We start from the raw sequence: 21516 nt of genomic DNA, 5'->3' as shown, positions 1-21516 counted from the left end.
AACAGATAGAGATAATCAGAGAGAGAGAGAGAACAGATAGAGATAATCAGAGAGAGAGAGAGAGAACAGATAGAGATAATCAGAGAGAGAGAGAGAACAGAGAGAGATAATCAGAGAGAGAGAGAATAGATAGAGATAATCAGCGAGAGAGAGAGAACAGATAGAGATAATCAGAGAGAGAGAGAGAACAGATAGAGATAATCAGAGAGAGAGAGAGAACAGATAGAGATAATCAGAGAGAGAGAGAGAACAGATAGAGATAATCAGAGAGAGAGAGAGAACAGATAGAGATAATCAGAGAGAGAGAGAGAGAACAGATAGAGATAATCAGAGAGAGCGAGAGAACAGATAGAGATAATCAGAGAGAGAGAGAGAGAACAGATAGAGATAATCAGAGAGAGAGAGAGAACAGAGAGAGATAATCAGAGAGAGAGAGAATAGATAGAGATAATCAGAGAGAGAGAGAGAACAGATAGAGATAATCAGAGAGAGAGAGAGAACAGATAGAGATAATCAGAGAGAGAGAGAGAACAGATAGAGATAATCAGAGAGAGAGAGAGAACAGATAGAGATAATCAGAGAGAGAGAGAGAACAGATAGAGATAATCAGAGAGAGAGAGAGAACAGATAGAGATAATCAGAGAGAGAGAGAACAGATAGAGATAATCAGAGAGAGAGAGAGAGAACAGATAGAGATAATCAGAGAGAGAGAGAGAACAGATAGAGATAATCAGAGAGAGAGAGAGAACAGATAGAGATAATCAGAGAGCGAGAGAGAACAGATAGAGATAATCAGAGAGAGAGAGAATCGATAGAGATAATCAGAGAGAGAGAGAACAGATAGAGATAATCAGAGAGAGAGAGAGAGAATAGATAGAGATAATCAGAGAGAGAGAGAGAGAACAGATAGAGATAATCAGAGAGAGAGAGAACAGATAGAGATAATCAGAGAGAGAGAGAGAGAACAGATAGAGATAATCAGAGAGAGAGAGAGAATAGATAGAGATAATCAGAGAGAGAGAGAGAGAACAGATAGAGATAATCAGAGAGAGAGAGAGAATAGATAGAGATAATCAGAGAGAGAGAGAACAGATAGAGATAATCAGAGAGAGAGAGAGAGAGAACAGATAGAGATAATCAGAGAGAGAGAACAGATAGAGATAATCAGAGAGAGAGAGAGAGAGAGAACAGATAGAGATAATCAGAGAGAGAGAGAGAGAGCAGATAGAGATAATCAGAGAGAGAGAGAATAGATAGAGATAATCAGAGAGAGAGAGAGAATAAATAGAGATAATCAGAGAGAGAGAGAACAGATAGAGATAATCAGAGAGAGAGAGAGAGAACAGATAGAGATAATCAGAGAGAGAGAGAGAGAACAGATAGAGATAATCAGAGAGAGATATAGAGAGAACAGATAGAGATAATCAGAGAGAGAGAGAACAGATAGAGATAATCAGAGAGAGATATAGAGAGAACAGATAGAGATAATCAGAGAGAGAGAGAGAGTAAAAGAGATAATCAGAGAGAGAGAGAACAGATAGAGATAATCAGAGAGAGAGAGAGAACAGATAGAGATAATCAGAGAGAGAGAGAGAGAACAGATAGAGATAATCAGAGAGAGAGAGAGAATAGATAGAGATAATCAGAGAGAGAGAATAGATAGAGATAATCAGAGAGAGAGAGAGAGAACAGATAGAGATAATCAGAGAGAGAGAGAGAATAGATAGAGATAATCAGAGAGAGAGAGAGAGAGAATAGATAGAGATAATCAGAGAGAGAGAGAACAGATAGAGATAATCAGAGAGAGAGAGAGAGAACAGATAGAGATAATCAGAGAGAGAGAGAGAGAACAGATATAGATAATCAGAGAGAGATAGAGAGAACAGATAGAGATAATCAGAGAGAGATAGAGAGAACAGATAGAGATAATCAGAGAGAGAGAGAGAGAACAGATAGAGATAATCAGAGAGAGAGAGCGAGAACAGATAGAGATAATCAGAGAGAGATATAGAGAGAACAGATAGAGATAATCAGAGAGAGAGAGAACAGATAGAGATAATCAGAGAGAGATATAGAGAGAACAGATAGAGATAATCAGAGAGAGAGAGAGAACAGATAGAGGTAATCAGAGAGAGAGAGAGAGAGTAGATAGAGATAATCAGAGAGAGAGAGAACAGATAGAGATAATCAGAGAGAGAGAGAGAACAGATAGAGATAATCAGAGAGAGAGAGAACAGATAGAGATAATCAGAGAGAGAGAGAGAGAATATATAGAGATAATCAGAGAGAGAGAGAACAGATAGAGATAATCAGAGAGAGAGAGAGAACAGATATAGATAATCAGAGAGAGATAGAGAGAACAGATAGAGATAATCAGAGAGAGAGAGAGAGAACAGATAGAGATAATCAGAGAGAGAGAGAACAGATAGAGATAATCAGAGAGAGAGAGAGAGAACAGATAGAGATAATCAGAGAGAGAGAGAACAGATAGAGATAATCAGAGAGAGATATAGAGAGAACAGATAGAGATAATCAGAGAGAGAGAGAGAACAGATAGAGATAATCAGAGAGAGAGAGAGAGTAGATAGAGATAATCAGAGAGAGAGAGAAACAGATAGAGATAATCAGAGAGAGAGCGAGAACAGATAGAGATAATCAGAGAGAGAGAGAGAACAGATAGAGATAATCAGAGAGAGAGAGAGAATAGATAGAGATAATCAGAGAGAGAGAGAGAGAATAGATAGAGATAATCAGAGAGAGAGAGAACAGATAGAGATAATCAGAGAGAGAGAGAGAACAGATAGAGATAATCAGAGAGAGAGAGAGAACAGATAGAGATAATCAGAGAGAGAGAGAGAGAATAGATAGAGATAATCAGAGAGAGAGAGAACAGATAGAGATAATCAGAGAGAGAGAGAGAACAGATAGAGATAATCAGAGAGAGAGAGAGAGAACAGATATAGATAATCAGAGAGAGATAGAGAGAACAGATAGAGATAATCAGAGAGAGATAGAGAGAACATATAGAGATAATCAGAGAGAGAGAGAGAGAACAGATAGAGATAATCAGAGAGAGAGAGCGAGAACAGATAGAGATAATCAGAGAGAGAGAGAGAATAGATAGAGATAATCAGAGAGAGAGAGAGAGAACAGATAGAGATAATCAGAGAGAGAGAGAGAATAGATAGAGATAATCAGAGAGAGAGAGAGAATAGATAGAGATAATCAGAGAGAGAGAGAACAGATAGAGATAATCAGAGAGAGAGAGAGAGAACAGATAGAGATAATCAGAGAGAGAGAGAGAACAGATAGAGATAATCAGAGAGAGAGAGAGAGAACAGATAGAGATAATCAGAGAGAGAGAGAGAGAACAGATATAGATAATCAGAGAGAGAGAGAATAGATAGAGATAATCAGAGAGAGAGAGAGAGAGAGTAGATAGAGATAATCAGAGAGAGAGAGAACAGATAGAGATAATCAGAGAGAGAGAGAGAACAGATAGAGATAATCAGAGAGAGAGAGAGAGAATATATAGAGATAATCAGAGAGAGAGAGAACAGATAGAGATAATCAGAGAGAGAGAGAACAGATATAGATAATCAGAGAGAGATAGAGAGAACAGATAGAGATAATCAGAGAGAGAGAGAGAATAGATAGAGATAATCAGAGAGAGAGAGAACAGATAGAGATAATCAGAGAGAGAGAGAGAGAACAGATAGAGATAATCAGAGAGAGAGAGAACAGATAGAGATAATCAGAGAGAGATATAGAGAGAACAGATAGAGATAATCAGAGAGAGAGAGAGAACAGATAGAGATAATCAGAGAGAGAGAGAGAGAGTAGATAGAGATAATCAGAGAGAGAGAGAACAGATAGAGATAATCAGAGAGAGAGCGAGAACAGATAGAGATAATCAGAGAGAGAGAGAGAACAGATAGAGATAATCAGAGAGAGAGAGAGAATAGATAGAGATAATCAGAGAGAGAGAGAGAGAATAGATAGAGATAATCAGAGAGAGAGAGAACAGATAGAGATAATCAGAGAGAGAGAGAGAGAACAGATAGAGATAATCAGAGAGAGAGAGAGAATAGATAGAGATAATCAGAGAGAGAGAGAGAGAATAGATAGAGATAACTCAGAGAGAGAGAGAACAGATAGAGATAATCAGAGAGAGAGAGAGAGAAACAGATAGAGATAATCAGAGAGAGAGAGAGAAACAGATATAGATAATCAGAGAGAGATAGAGAGAAACAGATAGAGATAATCAGAGAGATAGAGAGAGCATATAGAGATAATCAGAGAGAGAGAGAGAGAACAGATAGAGATAATCAGAGAGAGAGAGCGAGAACAGATAGAGATAATCAGAGAGAGAGAGAGAATAGATAGAGATAATCAGAGAGAGAGAGAGAGAACAGATAGAGATAATCAGAGAGAGAGAGAGAATAGATAGAGATAATCAGAGAGAGAGAGAGAGAATAGATAGAGATAATCAGAGAGAGAGAGAACAGATAGAGATAATAAGAGAGAGAGAGAGAGAACAGATAGAGATAATCAGAGAGAGAGAGAGAACAGATATAGATAATCAGAGAGAGATAGAGAGAACAGATAGAGATAATCAGAGAGAGAGAGAGAGAACAGATATAGATAATCAGAGAGAGAGAGAGAGAACAGATAGAGATAATCAGAGATAGAGAGAGAACAGATAGAGATAATCAGAGAGAGAGAGAATAGATAGAGATAATCAGAGAGATAGAGAGAGAACAGATAGAGATAATCAGAGAGAGAGAGAGAACAGATAGAGATAATCAGAGAGAGAGAACAGATAGAGATAATCAGAGAGAGAGAGAACAGATAGAGATAATCAGAGAGAGAGAGAGAACAGATAGAGATAATCAGAGAGAGAGAGAGAACAGATAGAGATAATCAGAGAGAGAGAGAGAACAGATAGAGATAATCAGAGAGAGAGAGAACAGATAGAGATATTCAGAGAGAGAGAGAGAGAACAGATAGAGATAATCAGAGAGAGAGAGAGAACAGATAGAGATAATCAGAGAGAGAGAGAGAACAGATAGAGATAATCAGAGAGAGAGAGAGAACAGATAGAGATAATCAGAGAGAGAGAATCGATAGAGAAAATCAGAGAGAGAGAGAGAGAACAGATAGAGATAATCAGAGAGAGAGAGAGAGAATAGATAGAGAGAATCAGAGAGAGAGAGAGAGAGAGAGAGAGAGAGTGTTTCGGATACAGGTATCCTGTGTCTTTTTGTGTTTTTCCTCTCCTTCTGCCCTAATCACAGGTGTCCTGTATGTTTCTGATTGGTGGTCGTTGAGGTGTCTGCTGATTGCTAAGGTGGACCAATCAGTGAACATTCCTCTGCATTGCACCACCTGTTGCTGGTTTTTCAATCACACATCCCATTGTATAAAAACCAGTCAGTTGTGTTTGTTTGGAGAGACTATTTCCGTATGTGAGTATGGATACTGTGGTGTCCTGTTTTTTGTTTACTCACTAAGTTGCTGGTTACTCTGTTTGGTAATTTTGTTAGAGACTAATTTCTGTATGTGAGTAATGGATACTGTGGTATCCTGTGTTTAGAGTACTCACTAATTTTCTGGTTACTCTGTTTGGTAACTTTGTGTGTTTCTGGGAAAAGGGGAAGTTAAGCAAGCTGCCCTTGGGCATACATTACCCGTAGAAAGAACTGTCTATAAACACTAGTTAGACCTGAGCGGACCACCCACTGTATTTTTGTATGATTAGCAGTAGTTTAGCGGTTCTTGAGGCAGGCAAGATCAGTTTAGGGGTGTTTTACACTATTGTTTCATTTCTTGGGTCCTGCTCAGCCCTTTTTCCCAAACCTTTACCGTGTGTTCACAAATAAACATTTTATGTTTGACGGTAGTTTATGGTTGTCGTGTAGTTTTTCGTTCTCACTGTTCCATGTCATCATCCTAATTTGCATGAATTATGTTACGGGTCTCATGTCCATCCACCCTAGACGTTTAAAGCCACGGGGTTCGTAACAGAGAGAGAATAGATTTCAGATCCGCACCCGTGTTGAGGCGCCCATGGAGATACATCGTCCAGTGCGAGGACAAGTGTCCACTACTCCACAGCGGCAGGGGAGCGAGCCAAAGATAGGAGGGGGCGAGACCACACCCCTCTCCCTCTCTGTTGATGTCCCACTGTTAGTCCTCATCAGCACGTTGGCCTGAGCACTATGAACATTGTCCACAGATTGAGCTGCCCTCGCACAGCGCACCCAACCCTTGGGGAGTACATAACCTGACCAATAGGGGTCCCCAGCAACAACAACGGTTATATACCCCCCCCCAAGGGTTGGGTGCGCTGTGCGAGGGCAGCTCAATCTGTGGACAATGTTCATAGTGCTCAGGCCAACGTCTGTCCACCGAGCCAGAGCCCGTAGGCATGATGGGGACACCCAGAGCGACTGGTTTCAGTGGCGCGATGCATCCAAGCGAGTGTCCATTATCCTGCTGGAACGGTTTCATCAGCAACAGCCCGGGGGAAACCATGTCTATCATAGAAGCCATCATCCCCCAAAAAAGGCGCAATGCACATTGTGACCCAGACAAAATTAGGCCATGTGCAGGGACAAGAACACACGATTCTCGACTAACTCGAAACCAAGAAACAGAATGCGCTGCGATGGAGTCAAACAGCTCTCCTCTTGATTGACTGTGAAACCCAGAAACTGAACATGGGAAACCAGCATGGATGTAACAACACCTGCTTCCTCGACCACGATATCCACCAGCCAATTGTCCAGGTAGTCCAATATCCTGAGCCCCAGACAACGCACCAGGTGCCAAACCCATCTCCACAAGTTTAGTGATAGTGCGAGGCAAGAGGGAAAGCCCGAAAAGGAGGACCAGAAACTCGTAGGCTACAGCCTCGAAGTGGAACCTCGGGAACTTTCTGTGAGGGGGGATACATGGACAAATCTCCCGGGCGCACAGACTGTAACAACCGGCTGTTTTTGAGCATCCTGATTTTTTTTATTTATCCTGAGGTGCTTGTTTAGGGCACGCTGGTCAAAAATGGGACGCAAAGTCCTGTCCCTTTTGAGAACCAGGAAATACCGGCTGTACCAGCCATCCTGGGCCTCTGACATAGCAACCACTCAGAAATCTCCTCACTCAAAACGGGCACTGAGGCCTCGGGAACAGTCAACGTAATGACGCTGTAAAAATGTGGAGGACGCACAATGAACTGTACCCCAACATCACATAATTCAGGGTGATACTGTGCATGCACGCCATTGGTCGACACAGACAGCGAGTCTCCCATAGTGCCTTCTGAAGGGGATCGCCCCTCTTTTCATTTCCACCTCGACAACTGAGTGTCTGACTGTCGGGAACAGACTCTTTTTTTCAGCTCACATGTGGAAGACACAACACTCTGGACACCCGTGAACACTGTGGGGTAGAACACCGTGAACACTGTGGGGTAGAACACCATGAACACTGTGGGGTAGAACACCGTGATCACTGTGGGGTAGAACACCGTGAACACTGTGGGGTAGAACACTGTGAACACTGTGGGGTAGAACACCGTGAACACTGTGGGGTAGAACACCGTGATCACTGTGGGGTAAAACACCGTGAACACTGTGGGGTAAAACACTGTGAACACTGTGGGGTAGAACACTGTGGAGTAGAACGCTTTGAACACTGTGGGGTAGAACACCGTGAACACTGTGGGGTAAAACACTGTGGAGTAGAATGCTTTGAACACTGTGGGGTAGAACACCATGAACACTGTGGGATAGAACACTATGGGGTAGAACACTTTTAACACTGTGGGGTGGAACACACTGTGGGGTAGAACACACTGAACACTGTGGGGTAGAACACACTGAACACTGTGGGGTAGTAACACTGTGGGGTAGAACACTGTGAACACTGTGGGGTAGAACACTGTGGGGTAGAACACTGTGAACACTGTGGGGTAGAACACTGTGGGGTAGAACACTGTGAACACTGTGGGGTAGAACACTTTGAACACTGTGGGATTGAACACCATGAACACTGTGGGGTAGAACACCATGAACACTGTGGGGTAGAACACTGTGGGGTAGAACACTTTTAACACTGTGGGTTAGAACACCGTGAACACTGTGGGGTAGAACACTGTGGGGTAGAACACTGTGGGGTAGAATACTTTGAACACTGTGGGGTAGAACACTGTGGGGTAGAACACTGTGGGGTAGAACACTTTGAACACTGTGAGGTAGAACACTGTGGGGTAGAACACTGTGGGGTAGAATACTTTGAACACTGTGGGATAGAACACAGTGAACACTGTGGGGTAGAACACTTTGAACACTGTGGGGTAGAACACCATGAACACTGTGGGGTAGAACACTGTGGGGTAGAACACTGTGGGGTAGAACACTTTGAACACCGTGGAGTAGAACACTTTGAACACTGTGGGGTAGAACACTGTGGGGCAGAACACTTTGAACACTGTGGGCAGAACACTTTGAACACTGTGGGATAGAACACCGTGAACACTGTGGGGTAGAACACTTTGAACACTGTGGGGTAGAACACTGTGGGGTAGAACACTGTGGGGTAGAATACTTTGAACACTGTGGGATAGAACACCATGAACACTGTGGGGTAGAACACCATGAACACTGTGGGGTAGAACACTGTGGGGTAGAACACTTTGAACACTGTGGGGTAGAACACCGTGAACACTGTGGGGTAGAACACCGTGAACACTGTGGGGTAGAACACTTTGAACACTGTGGGGTAGAACACTGTGGGGTAGAACACTGTGGGGTAGAATACTTTGAACACTGTGGGATAGAACACCGTGAACACTGTGGGGTAGAACACTTTGAACACTGTGGGGTAGAACACCATGAACACTGTGTGGTAGAACACTGTGGGGCAGAACACTTTGAACACTGTGGGATAGAACACCATGAACACTGTGGGGTAGAACACTGTGGGATAGAACACTGTGGGGTAGAACACCATGAACACTGTGGGGTAGAACACCATAAACACTGTGGGGTAGAACAATGTGGGGTAGAACACTTTGAACACTGTGGGATAGAACACCATGAACACTGTGGGGTAGAACACTGTGGGGTAGAACACTTTGAACACCGTGGAGTAGAACACTTTGAACACTGTGGGGTAGAACACTGTGGGGTAGACCACCATGAACACTGTGGGGTAGAACACCGTGAGCACTGTGGGGTAGAACACTGTGGGTAGAACACTGTGGGGTAGAACACCTTGAACACTGTGGGGTAGAACACCATGAACACTGTAGGATAGAACAACATAAACACTGTGGGGTAGAACACTGTGGGGTAGAACACTTTGAACACTGTGGAGTAGAACACTTTGAACAGTGTGGGGTAGAACACTTTGAACACTGTGGGGTAGAACACCGTGAACACTGTGGGGTAGAACACCGTGAACACTGTGGGGCAGAACACTGTGGAGTAGAACGCTTTGAACACTGTGGGGTAGAACACTTTGAACACTGTAGGATAGAACAACATAAACACTGTGGGTTAGAACACTGTGGGGTAGAACACTTTGAACACTGTGGAGTAGAACACTGTGAACACTGTGGGGTAGAACACTTTGAACACTGTGTGGTAGAACACCTTGAACACTGTGGGGTAGAACACTGTGAACACTGTGGGGTAGAACACCGTGAACACTGTTGGGTAGAACACCGTGAACACTGTGGGGCAGAACACCGTGAACACTGTGGGGTAGAACACTGTGGGGTAGAACACTTTTAACACTGTGGGGTAGAACACCGTGAGCACTGTGGGGTAGAAACAATGTGTTTAAGTGCTGATGTTTGCTAATGTTTGCCTGATGTTTGCTGATGTTTGCCTGATGTTTGCTGATGTTTGCTGATGTTTGCCTGAAGCCAGGTCCACTCTGGGTTCAGAGGGCTTCGGCTACCAGTGATGTACCCCGATTGGCCGTGCCATTTGGTGGTACTGTTGTCACGGCGAACATCTGGGGAGGGGACCGTGCCACCTCCCCTGTCATCGCACTAGGTACACAGGGGCTGCTGCCTCCCCAGGTTCCTCGGAGGGACCAGCTTTCACTTCACCCTTAAAACGGCGCCTTTACCAAGCAGACTGGCGCTGCTCTTGTGGAACAAGCAGCAGTAGACTTGGGGGTGGACCAGGAAGCCGGAGAAGCCCACTTAGCCGCCGGGCCTCTGTCTGCGGACCCTCTAGAAGACGATGCTGCCACCTAGTGCTTCTTTTTCTCCTCAAAATGAGACTGCATAGACTCGAGGGCCGAGCCGAACAACCCCGTAGGAGAAATTGGCTTGTCTAAGTATAACTGCCTGTCTCTCTCCGGCACTGGCGACAATTCAACTAAAGATGCCACTGCGCCACGTAGGTAGCTCCCATGCTTCTCCCAAGCAACGGGACATACCCAAGACGAAATTGTCCGTAGCACGAATCTCATCTAGGAGCTCTGCGTGGGGTTCCCCAGAAGCCAGAACCGTGTTGGTCAGCCCACAGTTCAGTCTGATAAACCTGCAGCTTTGTAATCGTGTTCAGGGACCGGGCCACCATCTCCTAGGCCCGGTACATCTTGTCAAGCAGCGCCCTGAAAAAACAACAGTACTTATTCAGGAGCTACGGGGTTAGCCATCCCTTTGACAAGCGCACACCCGGTCAGCGACATAGATCAATGAGCGGCATGCTAGAAGCCAGGGATTCCCCTGCTACATCCGAAGCCCTAACCCTCCATCTCTGTCTCAGAAAACTCCCCGTAACTGGCCAGAGACAGCAGGTTGGCATCCGAACGTGAGTCCTGTGTAATACCAAAGATATCAGCCAGATGTATATCGCCATGCTGGGAGGATAGCTCCATGTGATCCGACTACGAGCCCAGATCCACCCCTGTATCCTGCAACTCAGACTCCACTGTGGTCCAGGCACCCAGGGGAGGAAACTCAACTTCAGTCCCACCAAGCATTCTAAGGAAGGCTACACGCCTGCGACAGTGGTCGCACGAGCTGGTTCAACCAGGGCATTTTCAACCTGAACACGCACCCAGTCAAGACATACAAGACAACACTTGTGAGTATCATTCAAAGACATGGTGAAACCACATGACTGTGGGCAAGGTCGTGAACTCGAACCCAGCTTAAAAGCCTTTGTCAAATTGTTTGTGCTAGTCAGCTTACTTACAACCGGTTAGCGAGGCTGAAGAATAAGTAACAAATTGGGAGGGAACATCACAAAACTAAACTGAACAAAAATATAATTTCAAAGATTCTACTGAGTTACAGTTCATATAAGGAAATCAGTCAATTGAAATAAATTCATTTGGCCCTAATCTATGGATTTCACATGACTGGGAATACAGTGCATTCGGAAAGTATTCAGACCCTTTGACTTTTTACACATTTTGTTAAGTTACAGCCTTATTCTGAAATGTATTACATAGTTTTTTATACTTATCAATCTACACACAATACCCCATAATGACAAAACTGAAATATTACATTTACACAATTATTCAGACCCTTAATCAGTACTTTGTTGATGGACCTTTGGCAGCGATTACAGCCTCAAGTCTTCTTGGGTATGACGCTACAAGCTTGGCACACCTGTATTTGGGGAGTTTCTCCCATTCTTCTCTGCAGATCCTCTCAAGCTCTGTCAGGTTGGATGGGGAGCGTCGCTACACAGCTATATTCAGGTCTCTCCAGAGATGTTCGATTAGGTTTAAGTCCTGGCAGGCCACTCAAGGACATTCAGAGGCTTGTCCCGAAGCCACTCCTGCTTTGTCTTGGCTGTGTGCTTAGGATCGTTGTCCTGTTGGAAGGTGAACCTTTGCCCCAGTCTGAGGTCCTGAGTGCTCTGGGGCAGGTTTTCTTCAAGGATCTCTCTGTACTTTGCTCCGTTCATCTTTCTCTCAATCCTGACTAGTCTCCCAGTATCTGCCGCTGAAAAACATCCCCACAGCATGATGCTGCCACCACCATGCTTCACCGTAGGGCTGGTGCCAAGTTTCCTCCAGACGTGACACTTGGCATTCAGGCCAAAGAGTTCAATCTTGGTTTCATCAGACCAGAGAATCTTGTTTCTCATGGTCTGAGAGTCCTTTAGGTGCCTTTTGGCAAACTCCAAGCGGGCTGTCATGTGTCTTTTACCGAGAAGTGGCTTCCGTTTGGCCACTCTATCATGAAGGCCTGATTGGTGGAGTTCTGCAGAGATGGTTGTCATTCTGGAAGGTTCTCCCATCTCTACAGTGGAACTCTGGAGCTCTGTCAGAGTGACCCTTGGGTTCTTGGTCACCTCCCTGACCAAGGCCCTTCTCCCCCGATTGCTCAGTTTGGCCGAGCGGCCAGCTCTAGGAAGAGTCTTGATGGTTCCAAACTCCTTCCATTAAGAATGATGGAGGCCACTGTGTTCTTGGGGACCTTCAATGCTGCAGAAATGTTTTGGTACCCTTCCCCAGATCTGTGTCTCGACACAATCCTGTCTCTGAGTTATACGGACAATTCCTTCGACCTCATGTCTTTGTTTTTGCTCTGACATGCACTGTCAACTGTGGGACCTTATACAGACAGGTGAGTGCCTTCTCAAATCATGTCCAATCAATTGAATTTATCACAGGTGGACTCCAATCAAGTTGTAGAAACATCTCAAGGATGATCAATGGAAACAGGATGCACCTGAGCTCAATTTCGAGGTTCATAGTAAAGGGTCTGAATACTTATGTAAATAAGGTACATCTGTTTTTTTATTTTTAATAAATGTGAAAAAAATTCTAAAAAACTGTTTTTACTTTGTCATGATGGGGTATTGTGTGTAGATTGATGAGGAAAACATTTATTTAATCAATTTTAGAATAAGGCTGTAATGTAACAAAATGTGGAAAAGGTCAAAAAAGGTCTGAATACTTGTACGAATGCACTGTACAGATATGCATCTGTTGGTCACAGATACCTTAGAAAAAAAGGTAAAGGCGTGTATCAGAAAACCGGTCAGTGTCTAGGGTGACCACCATTTACCTCATGCAGATCTCCTTCGCATAGAGTTGATCAGGCTGTTGATCGTGGCCGTGGAATGCTGTCCCACTCCTCTTCAATGATTCTGTGAAGTTGCTTGATATTGCTGGGAACTGGAACACGCTATCGTACACATCAATCCAGAGCATCCCAAACATGCTCAATGGGTGACATGTCTGGTGAGTATGCAGGTCATGGAAGAACTAGGACATTTTCAGCTTCCATGAATTGGGTACAGATCCTTGCGACATGAGGCCACGCATTATCTTGCTGAAACATGAGGTGATGGCGGTGGATGAATGGCACGACAATGGGCCTCAGGATCTCGTCACGGTATCTCTATGCATTCAAATTGCCATGGATAAAATGCAATTGTGTTCATTGTCCGTAGCTTATGCCTGCCCATACCATAACCCCACTGCCACCTTGGGGGACTCTGTTCACAACGTTGATATCAGCAAATCGCTCACCCACACGACGCCATACACATTGTCTGTCATCTGCCCGGTTCAGTTGAAACTGGGATTCATCCGTGATGAGCACACTTCTCCAGCGTGCCATTGGCCATCGAAGGTGAACATTTGCCCACTGAAGTCTGTTACGACGCCAAACTGCAGTCAGGTCAAGACCCTGGTGAGGACGACGAGCATCCAGATGAGCTTCCCTGAGACGGTTTCTGACAGTTTGTGAAATGTTTCTGTTGTTTAAACCCACATTTTCATCAGCTCTCCAGGTGGCTGGTTTCAGACGATCCCGTAGGTGAAGAAGCCCGGATGTGGAAGTCCTGGGCTGGAATGGTTACACGTGGTCTGCTGTTGTGAGGCCGGATGGACGTACTGCCAAATTCTCTAAAACGACATGGTAGAGAAATTAACATTACATTCTCTGGCATCACCTCTGGTGGATATTCCTGCCGTCAGCATTGCCAATTGCACGTTCCCTCAAAACTTGAGACATCTGTGGCATTGTGTTGTGTGACAAAACTGCACATTTTAGAGTGGCCTTTTACTGTCCCCATCACAAGGTGCACCTGTGTAATGATCATACTGTTTAATCAGCTTCTTGATATGCCAGACCTGTCAGGTGGATGGATTATCTTGGCAAAGGAGAAATGCTCACTAACAGGGATGTAAACAAAATTGTGCACAAAATGTACGATATATAAGCCTTTTGTGCCTATGGACAATTTCTGGAAACCTTTATTTCAGCTCATGAAACATGGGACCAACACTTTACATGTTGCATTTATATTTTTGCTCAGTATAGTTACCAAACTTTAACACACACACCCAGAAGGATGAGAATGCCTCCTTAAGTGAGACAGTTGGAGTCTGATTTTGCATACCAATGCTTGCTGTTTTAAGAAATGCATTGTTCTGCTCAGCCGGAGGCGAAGAATTTAAAGAATGAATTCGGGGGCTTCCAGTGAGGCATGGTGTTCATTGGCCTTGTTAGGCGTGCAAACTCGCCATAGCTGTGTTGGACCAAGTCGATCTGACTGAAAAACGAACAAAGCGTCATCCCCACCACTTTTTATGTAAAAAGTTGAGGGAAGGGGCTGGAGAAATGTAGACAGAGCTATGGATGCAGGGACTGACCATCCATGATGTCAACATTATAGTTTTTAAGCTATACAGTGTTTGTTTACATTAACTTCGTTTACAATCATTTGAGTGAAACAAGTTTAATATTTTCAGGTTGAAGTAGGCTTATAACACATCTATAAGTTATATCCTTCAAGAATCAATGGATACATATAATTAATTTATAAGTCCAAAAATGGATGTAGTAACTGCAGATTGCCCCCCCAGCCCCGCCACTTTTTATGCTGTAAAGCTGAGCTATTGCAGATTGTACCAATGGAGATTCAAGATCTACTGCAACAGTGGAAGAAAAGTACTTCGTGTAGCTCTGTCTGCCCGTTGTAAAGATCACACCTCAGATGCATGATTCAGTCATAACCATATGGTAACCTTTAAGGAGAGGCCGTTTCACATCACACCATGTCTGCTGATCCTCCTCAAGGGATCTTTCTCAGGTTCGTCAGGTCTGAGAGAACATACAGAACACTTAATACACACACATGCTGTACGCGCGCACACACACACACGTGTGTGTGTGTGTGTGTGAACACTGGGGACACGTGGACACACACACAAATCAGAAAGGAATCCTGCAGCAACAGGAATTGTGAATTATAATGTGGATTATAATGTGGATTATAATTCATGGACATTTGTGTAAGGGTTGATGCATTTTTCGTAGTGGAATTTACAAACTTCAAATGACAAATACACTACAAGTTTTACATTTCCTGCATTGCAGGAAAGTTATCCTGCAACAGGGTGATCAAATTAAGATTCTACATCTGTACATACACACACACACACACACACACACACACACACACACACACACACACACACACACACACACACACACACACACACACACATCTGAGAGTGTGACAGGTTAAAGGACATATTCATAGCCTGTTATACACTAAAAAGTATTAGTAAGTTCATGGTATGTAAGGATCTTAAAATATCTAAGGTTAAAAAGATTATGCATCCAGTACTACTTCATAGAGATTGATAAAATGCATAAATGTGTTTAAAATCCGTCAAGAGTCAAAGGGTTAATATTGTAAGAGGAATGTGTAAATGTTATATTGACTACTTTATTTTGTGGTGCCTAATTTAAGGGTAAAAGTGTTCATCTGTGATCTACTAAATGCTCTTAATCTATGAGCCTGAGATCGATTGCTCTGGTCTCCACCCAACTTCCTGGGGGAATCGCGGTCTTTTTCTCATTACACTAAATTTGTCAGTGAGGAAACATAACTGCGTCACGTTCGTGATTATTTCTCCCCTTTTTCAGGTACGTTATTGATATGAAACGAGTTAATTTGAATGTAATAACTTGCTAACCTGTGAAGAGAGTTTAAGGTATGTGTTAGTAACATCTTGAGGAAGTTAGAGTTAAGTTGAAGAGAGTTATTAGGTGCGTGTGTGACTGTAATCTGCTTGGTTGCAGCGATAGCTTCGTACTGAGAGTAGCTGCCATTTTATGCTAATTGTGAATGAATATGTGCGTTGTTAATAATATATTTGGGGTTATTTGTATAATGTGTTTCGAATACTTTGTTGACATGGTTGATAAATGTAGTTATGGGTTACTGAGCTAAAGCTACTTTGTGTTTGACAGTTATATTGAAACATTTGTATATGTTTTAGTGAATTACAGTTTATGCTGTTGTGACTTGAATAAGCTTTGTACCCTACAAATCTCTGGTTCCTGTAGATCTGTTGTTCTGTAAAATGTGGTATTTTTGTAAAATCATTACACTAAATTTGTCAGTGAGGAAACATAACTGGCGTCACGTTCGTGATTATTTCTCCCCTTTTTCAGGGGTGTAACATTTGGAGGCTCCGCTGAGATTGCTGCTCAGATGTCCGGCTTCCACATCCTGGTCGCTGAATCCGAGCCAGCTAAATCCCTACATAACAACCCAGGCAGGCTGCAGTGAGGAAAGTGTTGCTGTTCGAGGGGAGCTGGAAGTTGGGGGTTAAGTACGTGTCAACTGAGGCCGTTGAGAGACCATCAGAGACAGTAAGGACCACCTAATTCAGAGTCAACTCCTGCACAGTAAAGGTTCCTCCTGTCCTGTCAACATGACAACCGCCTTGGAAGAACTACAGGAAGAGGTAGTAGGAGAATTGCAAACCCTGACTAAAGACAAGTTACTAGACGTATGTGATTTCCTTGACATATCAGGCGAACAGAGAAGAGATGTTCAAGACAAATCCCGCATATCACTGATGACTCACATTATGATGTTCCTTGAAAGAGAGGAAGTTGCAGAGTTAGAAGATGGCGGCATGTCGGAATTATTGTTACTTAAAGACAAAATGACAGAGATGATCAGTGGCATAGATAGCAAGACAGGGCAAACTGACCATGATATTGAAACAGCCAGAACACATCACAGAATAGAGGGACTGAGAACTGTAACCCCACAACAAGGGGTGGGAACTGAGCAGAGTACTGCAGACCAAGCCAGTGATTCTCTGCGCCAGCCCCAACCCCCTGCCCATCTTCAGAGGAGCATGCAGCTCTCACCCAGTGCACAGCCCGGCTCATACTGGCGCAAAGAGTTAAAAAATTTCTGGTCAGATAGGTGAACCGGGCCAGAAAGATAAACTGACTTTTTCCAGCCTTGCCCATCAGATTGAGAATGGACTTAACAGAGGCTATCCTGAGGTAGAAATAGTAGACGCAGTAATCAGGGCTATTTCTCCAGGCTCACAGCTACGCAGCTACTTGGAAGGTAAACCCCAGCTAACTCTTCCCACACTTAGATGCATCCTGCGTTCCCACTTCCAAGAGAAGAGTGCAACAGAGCTTTACAAACAGCTAGCTTCAGAAGCACAGCATAGCAAGGAGACCCCTCAAAGCTTCCTGATGCGCGTCTTAGATTTGAGGCAGAAAGTACTATTTGCGTCCCAGGAGTCAGAATCAGGGCTTAAGTATGACCCTGCTCTAGTCCAGCGCATGTGTTTACACACAGTCCTTACAGGTCTCCAGAGTGACAGTATCAGGATAGACATGCAGCCTCTCCTGCTTGATAGCGAAACATCAGATGAGGTTTTGCTAGAGAAGCTTAACATTGCTTGTGCTAATGAGATAGAAAGACGAAACAAAAAGCGTTTTAATGCCCCACAGCCTGCTACAACTGTAAGTGTAGTTCAGTTAGAAGATACGCCATCTGCAAAGTGTCCTGTGAAGGAAGCCAAAGCTAAGATACCCGCAGAACTGTTAACAGAGTTAGCTGAACTTAAGACAGGTGTAGCTTCCCTAAAAGGTCTCAGTGCAGAGATTGCTCAGATTAAGGAGACATTACAGCAGCCTATGTTTCAGTCATCGCCTTATGCCCATGCCCCACTTCCAGTTAGGAGGCCAGATAGGAACCCCAGCCACCTGTTTCCCAGCAGCAGTATTACAGCAACTACAGTCAGCCCCATGCACCTGACCCTGCGCAGTATCAATATGCACCTAACCTGTATACCAACCGCTCTGCTCAAGCTCCAAGGAGGTGTTTTGTCTGCCAGCAGGCCAGAACAGATGCACGCTGCACACACTGCTTCCGGCGTGGGAGTGGAGAACATTTTCAAGCTGGATGTAAAATCCGGGGAGTCAGACCATCCAAAGAGGCCCCTTTAAACGGGAAGGGTTACCGCTGAGGGACAAGTGTTAACCGTAGCTACCAAAAAGTCCCAGAAATGTGCAAATTGTGCCAGAGAAGATTCATTTGAGAACCTGAAACAATGTTCATCATGTAAAGAGACACTGTACTGTTCCAAAGGATGTCAAAACCAACATTGGACTAAACATAAGGAAAAATGCACTCACCTGAAAATGGACTCTACCTGTGAAAAAGCTTTCCTGTACAGAAGAAAATGCCCACTCTTTACCATCCCTAGCTCAAGGTTGCCACCCCCATAAGGTCACCTCGCTAGTCGGTAGACAGTGCCTTGTTGAGTGTCACCTGAATCGCCACCACCTCCAAGCTCTATGGGACACAGGCTCTCAGGTATCGGTCATTGATGAACGATGGAAAGCGGAATCTCCCCAAACGCAAGGCTGAGGGATGTTTCAGAAATTCTGGACTCACCTGATGATCTAAGATTGACGGCAGCAAATGGGACTGAAATGCCGTACCTGGGATGGATTGAAACAACTTTTCGGCTAGCCTCTGAAACTGACCAAACGAAGGAACTGATCATCCCAGTGCTGGTAATGAAAGGCTGTCACCTATCTCATCCCATCATAGGTTTCAATGTTATTGAGCACATCCTGACAATGACCGAAAAGACTAAACGGTACAGTACAGTGAAAAAAGCTTTCCCAAGCCTCAAAAGAAATAAGGTGAGGGCTTTTATACAGGCTGTTAGCGCAGAACAGACAGATGAATACGCAGTGAAGACCAAGAAAGAGAAGGTTGCTGTACCAAAACACAGTAGCATTCAGATTGAGTGCCGGGTAGCTTCCCCAGCCTTTCAAAGATGACATGACAATGCTTTTCCAGCCAGACCTGAACCCGCAGTGGCCAGATGAACTTGAGTTCTTTGACACACTAGTCAGAGTTAAGAAAGGTGTTTTTCCAGTTGTCATGCTTGATGTCTCTAACCCCACTGACCACGACATTGCCCTGCTAGGACGCACCATAATCGGTACAGTACAAACCATTATGACTGTGTTACCTGCCCAAGTCTTTGACAAAGCTGTCACCCCAGCCACAGTGAATCACACTAGTGTTCAAACTCCATGTACTGCTACTGAACAGTGGGATCCACCAGTAGGTTTAAGTCACCTAACCGAAGAACAGAGAGAGGTTGTTAGGAAAATGCTTAGAGAAGAGTGTCACTCCTTCTCCAGATCAGACAATGACATTGGCTGCATTGAACGATTGAAAATGACTATTTCTCTAAAGGACTCTGAACCAGTCAAGCGCACATACATGTCAGTGCCCAGGCCACTGTATCAGGAGATGAAGGGTTACCTTCATGACCTCATAGCCCAGGGTTGGGTTAGGAAGTCAAACTCTTCATATTCTTCACCTGTCGTGTGCGTTAGGAAAAGGACGGGACCCTCCGGTTGTGTATAGATTACAGAGACCTGAACAGAAAGACACATCCCGACCGCCAGCCCATCCCTCGGGTCCAGGACATCATGGACAGTTTAGGTGGTAATTCCTGGTTCTCCCTTTTAGATCAGGGAAAAGCATATCACCAAGGGTTCATCTCGGAAGAAAGCAGATCACTGACAGCATTTGTGACCCCATGGGGACTCTATGAGTGGATACGTATGCCATTCGGCCTCATGAACGCTCCTGCAGCTTTTCAGCGTTGTATGGAGGAATGTTTGGAAGGGCTCCGGGGACAACATCTGCATTCCTTATCTGGACGACACGCTAGTTTTCAGTAAAACTTTCGACAGCCATGTGAATGATGTGCAAAAGGTTTTGCAGCGTCTCAGAGAGTATGGCATCAAACTCCAAGCCAAGTAAGTGTGATCTCTTTAAACCCCAGGTCCGTTATTTGGGCAGAATAGTGTCTGCAGACGGCAGCAAAGTTGACCCAGCCGATTTTGAAGCAGTAAGAGCATTGAAAGAGATCAGACCACAGACTGTGGGCCAGCTCAGAAAAAATGCTTGGTTTACTCACTTACTACAGACAGTACATCAAAGACTTTTCTAGGAGGGCCAGCTGTCTGTATGACCTCCTGAAAGCAGATTCAGAGAAATTACCTGACCACCCACGGAAAGCAAAAACAAAGAAAGTAAGTCATGTGGTGCCCTCAAACAAGCCAATCCTGTGGACTGACCAGCATCAACAGGCACTTGAACAGCTGATTGAGTGTCTGCTTCACCCACCAGTCTTAGGTTTCCCTGACTTCACTCAGCCATTTGTTGTACACACTGATGCGTCACACCAAGGCTTGGGAGCAGTTCTTTATCAAGAGCAAGATGGGAAGCTTAGGGTCATTGCTTATGGCTCTCGAACCTTAACAGCAGCTGAGAAGAACTATCACTACCACTCTGGCAAGCTAGAATTTCTAGCTCTAAAATGGGCAATCACTGATAAGTTCCATGATTATTTGTACTATGCTCGACCTTCACTGTATACAGTGATAACAACCCGCTCAGCTACATTCTGTCTACTGCAAAACTGAACGCAACCACTTCCAGGTGGGTTGCAGAATTGGCTGATTTCCACTTTACAATAAAGTACAGGCCAGGCAGAGAGAACGGTGATGCAGATGCTTTGTCGAGGATGCCACTGGATGTAGAGTCACTGATGAGAGAATGTTCTGAGGAGCTTCCACCAGACACCATTGCCGCCACTATACAAGCAGTAGAGGTACAGAAAGAGCCTTTTGTGCCTTGGTCAATTTCAGCTGCATCTATGTCAGTATCAGCTGAAGGTGAGACAACTACAGCAACAATCAGCTCGATCCCAAAGGGGGATAAGAGAGGCACAAGAGTCTGATCCGGTCATCCGTCCTGTGCTCGATTTCAAGCTGTCTGGTTCCAAACCGCCAGTTAAAGAGCAAAAGGAATTCAGTCCAAAGACAAAATGCCTATTCAGAGAATGGGACAAATTGACAATCGACAGTGATGGTATTCTGTACAGAATCACTACAGCCCGCAAGCAGTTAGTTCTACCAGAGCAGTACAAAGGTAAAGTGATGGAAGAGTTGCACAATAACATGGGACACCAAGGTACTGACCGCACTGTATCACTAGTACGTGACCGCTTCTTCTGGCCTTATATGCAATCTGACATTGAGCACTATGTGACTAAAACTTGTAGCTGTGTCAAGCAGAAAAAGCCAGGCCATGAAACAAGAGCTCCTCTGACAAACATTGTGACAACACAGCCATTTGAACTGGTATGTATAGATTT

The sequence above is a fragment of the Coregonus clupeaformis genome, chromosome 9, assembly GCF_020615455.1.
Source record: "Coregonus clupeaformis isolate EN_2021a chromosome 9, ASM2061545v1, whole genome shotgun sequence".
Taxonomy (NCBI): domain Eukaryota; kingdom Metazoa; phylum Chordata; class Actinopteri; order Salmoniformes; family Salmonidae; genus Coregonus; species Coregonus clupeaformis.
The sequence above is the reverse complement of the archived record's forward strand: the minus strand, read 5'-3'. Positions refer to the sequence as shown.